The following is a 6,000-nucleotide window of genomic DNA, read 5'->3' on the forward strand; positions in this document are numbered from 1 at the left end:
AGAATTTTTAAATATATTTTGTTGACATATGCAATACAATAAAAAAGTACACAGACCACAAGTGGCATGTCAAAAGCTGGACACACCTGATTAGCTAGAATGCAGAAGAAAGAGAACATTGCCAGCACTGCAGAAGTCCCTTCATGCCTCCTTCCAGTCACGAGCCCCTCCTAAGGATAACCATTATTTTCACTTTTAAATCATGGGTAAGTTTTACTTCTTGAACTTCATATAAATGGAATCATATACTGTGTACTCTTTTCACATATGCACTTTTTGTTCAGTATAGTATTTGTGAAAATAAAATTGGGGATGTATTTTAGCAAACAGAATCAGTGTTGTGTGTGAACTCTGAACGCCACTTTCCCCATGTCTGTTTTGAAGGGCTGCAGATACGAATTTGAAGCATAAGCACAATCTATTGAAACAAAGAACGATGTAGAGAGCACATTTTGGCATTATCCATTCTGATGGTTTTAAGTGAAAGGGAAATTTCTGGATGAGAAATTGAAAGACTACTACACAAGACTCCAATTACCTTTTAATTATAAGACTACTCATAACAAAACTTAATAAGCTCACCAAAAATGTTAGCCCAACATAAAAAAAAGGTAGTATATGTCCTAAGGTAAACATTTTTAAGGGTCTATAACTGTAGGGAGGGGTAGTTATAGAAAGCACAATCAATGTTTGCCCTTGGTTTTCAGTTCCTCAGAAACATATATGAATTACAGGACTTGGGAGGTCAGAAATTTAAGATGGGAATTTTTTTTAGCACTAATTTTGGTCAAAATAGGATTCTGAGAAATCTGAATATTTACAACAAACTAAGAAAAAATAATCTTATTCAGCAAAACACATTGTAAGATATTTGTCAACTTTTTGTCAACAAGAGACATTTTAATCGATACTCTGAATCTATAAGCAGAACAAAAAGAAAATATTTCTTTCTGTTTCTACATGTTAATTCAGTGCAAAAAAAGTTGGTTAAGAAACGATAAATAAGACAGTTGCCACAACAAACTTATAAATATATACCTTCCTTAAAAGACATAAAATTATATAAAGTAATAAGTATAGCAATGTATTGTAGGGTTTGTAATAAATATAGATTGCAATATATAAAATAATAATAGCACAAAAAGGGAAGAAGGAATAGAATTATATGGGGGCAACACTTCTGTATATCGCTGGAATTAAGTTCGTATAAATCTGAGGTAGATTTTAACAAGTTAATATGTATATTGTAAGCCCTAGAGCAAGCACTAAAGAAAGTATGTTAAAAAAGTGAATATAATTAAAGGAATTAAAATGTTACACTAAAAAATATTCATTTACCGTAAGTCCTGGTCAACCACCTGTCTACCATGTCACAGAGTATACCTACCCTTTGTCATATTTGTGAAATCATTACACCTTTTTTTCTTTTTGAGACAGAGTCTCGCTCTGTCACCAGGGCTAGAGTGCTGTGGTGTCAGCCTAGTTCACAGCAACCTCAAACTCCTGGGCTTAAACGATCCTCCTGTCTCAGCCTCCCAAGAAGCTGGGACTACAGGCACGCAGGACCACGCCTGGCTAATTTTTTCTATTTTTAGTATAGATGGGGTCTCACTCTTGTTCAGGCTGGTCTTGAACTCCTGAGCTCAAGCCATCCTCCTGCCTCGGCCTCCCAGAGTGCTAGGATTACAGGTGTGAGCCACCACTGAGCCACCGGGCTGAAATCACTCCACTTTGATTTCTACCTATAGTCTCACTTGTCCTCCAATCTTTCTTGGTATTAGAACAGCCTTCTCCAAAAGGCTTTCAAGCACAATGTCAGTTCCTTCATTTACTGGGTGAGGTGGGGGTAGTCAGTGTGTATTGGATTCTATAGAGTCTATGTCTATAACTTAACTACTGACTGGAATCCTATGAACAAATCAATGAATCGATGTAATTCCTGGCGAAATCACGACAATGAATTACTGACAATGATTCGGGAATTGTATGTCACAACAGGCAAAAAACTAGAGATATAATATACCTATTTTATATACTTGTCAAATGGTGGCTCTGATCAGAAATGATGAAGTAGAATACATTATTCTCCATAGGAGAATTTTTCCCATTGGAAGAGGGAGTAAGAATCTATTTCACTTATTCCTATTCTACCAATTTAAGGAGATCTTCTCTTTAATTCTTTACCATTTCCATGTGCTGGCAATTGTATTTGCTGTTCAGAACACAAATGTCACAAGAAAACATAAACACATTTACTCACAGGATCCTGGTGGTACTGGGCATTTTGGGGATCCTAGCACCTGAATCATTTTTCTACATTTAGGGGATTCCCCGTCTTATAAATCTTGGTGGGAGACAAGTTCAGCCAGCCATCTTCTTGGAATTTAGAATCTGGAACTAGTGACACAAACCAGCTATGACTGAGAAAATAAATAGTGATGGTAGCAATAGCAACAACCCATTTCCAGGGGCAGTAGCAAGAGTAATGCCAGCATCAATGAAAGCTTTGGTGGTGAGTGGAAGTGACAATCGTGTCCTCAATACACAGTTTCATGGTAGACTTTGCCTGCAATTCTGTCTGCATTGGTTTATTTTCTAAGCCAGCATCTTTTTGATGATTCTATGAACTGCTCATTATTTTCTCAATAAACTCCTTTTTGACTTAAATCATTCAGTCACTTTCTGTTGCTCAGCTAAGAAGTCTGACTCACACAATGGTCATAAAATGTCAAGGCTCAGAGGAAAACTTGAATATGTCTAGTCTAGCCATCTCTTACAGATGGTAAAATTGAGCCAATGATATAATATTTTATGTTATGTGGGTATAAATGGGGCTTCACCTTGGAATGTGCATAACGAAAGTCTAGAGAGAGGGATAGTGATTCCACCTTTAGGGTTTTAAAAGTAATAGTGCCAAAGACTCATCCATGTTAGTAACTCAAGATTTTTGAGAAAACATGAAAGACTAGTGACTTTATATCAGTAAATTTCACAGATAAGATGGAAGTTGAAGCTGCTGTTTGAAAGAAGAAAGATAATTAAATTTTTCTATTTTTGTAGTACATTCCCAATATCTTGGGCACAGCATCTAGGTAAGTTATAGGCAACGGAGATAGCATGACATCAGTTAGGAATGTGGGAAATGCCATGTTGAAGGTGCAGACAGATATAAGAGACAGGACACTAGTAAAATTAACAAACTTTGGGTCTGATCAAAGACAATTTTAAAAATAACAAAGCCTATTTTTGAGGTAAAATACAAGGGTTAAAGATACATAAAACCTTAGCCCTTGAAATTACTTTAAGTTCTAAAGATATTGGATATATTGTCTCATCTGTAATTTCTCATTAAGCATAAACCTACAGAAAATCACATATGCCTGAGCTTTTCTTCATCTTCTATATTTAGGCTATTTTAGAAATATTTTAAATATAACATTGGTTTGGGGTAATAGGGCTAATGACATCTTTTAGATGACAGAGTTTATAAAAGATGCTTTTTGAATGAGGTCTTGGTTTGGAGTCCAGAATTTGATTTGCAGGATTTTCTAATCCAGACCATATCTCTTGGAAGTTTTCCTATAGAAAGATATTTCATTTTGTGTCTGCATTTTATATATATCAAGAATTATTAGTAGAAAAAGTTTATTTTTAAACTTTGTCATTGCTAGAACATTTGGTGGTTTGTTAAACTGGATATTAGGTATTCCTATTACACATCACAGCCAAATTCTTATAGATTTCTGGATCTTTGTCTGAAGATACTTAAGATAATCTTTGTGGTTCTTAAAATGCTTATATACACTCAAATAATAATTTTAGACATTAACATTTATTATGTTCTTTTGATGTATGAAAGCTTGTACTAAAGACTTTATAGGCAATTGCTATTATTTCCATTTACAGATAAGGAAACTAGGGCTTAAAGAGGTTAAGAGACTTGCTTTAAGGCAGGCCTTAAAAACAGCTACTGTCATACATATTTCCAAGGAGACTGATTTTATTTGATGCAGAGCATGGGAAATTTAAGCCTCTGTTTAAAACAGCAGAGATATTTATGGTAAGTAATTAATAGGAGGCTGGTAGCACCATGATAGCCACAGATAAAATTGTAACCTAGCTAGAAGGTTATTAGACAGTTCTGTCTAGAATCACCTGTGCCAAAATCATCTAAGAAGAGCTCTCACATTATTGGATCAAGCCTCAAAAACTGGCATCCAAGGCTACCCCTCCAAAAAGACCTGACTTTATTTGGATCAGACTGTGAAGCCATTCAACCCCAAGGGCATGTCCTATGTGTGTTTGTTGTTAAAAACAATAAAACAATTAGCCAACAATTAGTGGAGTCTAGCATCCCTTCGCAATACTAATAGAGGCAGGCTAACCAGAAGATTAATAGGGAATTCAGGGAAATAGTCACAGAGAGACTGACTAAAACCAAAGTCATCACTAGGGAGGTAGGCAGGGCAGGGAGACCCTGCCTGCCCAAGTCTGTGCATTCTGAGCAGCGAAAACAGAAGTTACAAACTGGGGGCGGGGGGAGAGGAATACTTCATCTGGCATTGTCTAGATAAGTTACTAAACAAATAAAAGACATGAAACAAAAAATAACAAAGACAAGCTTCCTGGTGTTGGGGTGAGCAGCCAACACAAACAAAGGAATCAGTATCCATAATTGCTACAATATATTATATAAATGTCCGGTTTTCAACAACAATAACAACAAATGATAAGACATGAAAAAGAAAAAGGCAAGCATGACCTATAGACTGAGGGGGAAAAATAGGCAATAGAAGCTGCCTTTAAAGAACCCAGATGGTGGACTTAGCTGACAAAGACTTCAAGGCAACTAATTATAAATATGTTTAAATAACCAAATGAGGCCACATTTAAAGAATTTAAGGAAGACATTATGACAATGCCTCATCAAGTAGAGAACTCCATTATAAAGATAGCAATTATTAAAATAGGCCCAATGGAAATTCTGAAGTTGAAAAGTACAATAACTGAAATAGAATATTCACTAAATGGGCTCAACAGTAGCTTTCAGTTGTCAAGAAAAATAAATGGTGAACTTAAAAATAGCTCAATAGAGATTATGCAATATCTGGAACAAAGAGAAAAAAAGAATGAAGAAAAATGAACAGAGCCTCTGGAAATGCAGGACATCATTAAGTGTACCAAAATATGCATAATGGGAGTATCTACAAGGGAGGAAAGAGAGAAATTAGCAGAAAATTTTCAAAGAAATTATGGTTAAAACCTTCGCAAATTTGATGGAAAACTTTAATCTACACATTCAAAGAGCTCAATAAAGTCCAACTAGGGACTAGTGAAAAGACATCCACATGAAGATCTAAAATAGACAAAGTGTTGAAAGACAAAGAGAAAACTATGAAAGTAGCAAGAGATAAATTATTCATCATATACAATGGGACTCCAAAAAGACTAACAGCTGACTTCTCATACAAAACAACAGAAGCCAGAGGCAGTGGGATGATATGTTAAAACTGTGCCCCTCAACTGAAGAGTGGATAAAGAAAATGTGGTATATATACTTATATGGAGTACCACTCAATCATAAAAAAATAATGAAATAATGTCTTTTGCAGCAACTTCGATGGAACTGGAGGCCATTATCCTAAGTGAAATATCTCAGCAATGAAAAAACAAATACCTCATGTTCTCACTTATAAGTGGAACCTAAATGATGAGTATATATGGTCACACAGAATGTTATAATAGACATTGTAGACTCAGAAGGGAGGAGGTTAAGAGGGGGATGATAAATGAAAAATTACATATTAGATACAATGTTCACTATTCAGGTGACGTGTATACTAAAAATTCTGATTTCACCATTATACAATTCATCCATGTAATAAAAACCCACTTACACCCCATAAATCTAATGAAATTTTAAAAAAAGAAAAAGTTTATTTTTTGGTCTTAAGGTATTAAGAGAAAAAGAATTTTATACAGAAAAAATAATTATATAAA

This window comes from Propithecus coquereli, unplaced genomic scaffold (genome assembly GCF_000956105.1).
Source record: "Propithecus coquereli isolate 6110/MARCELLA unplaced genomic scaffold, Pcoq_1.0 Scaffold421, whole genome shotgun sequence".
Taxonomy (NCBI): domain Eukaryota; kingdom Metazoa; phylum Chordata; class Mammalia; order Primates; family Indriidae; genus Propithecus; species Propithecus coquereli.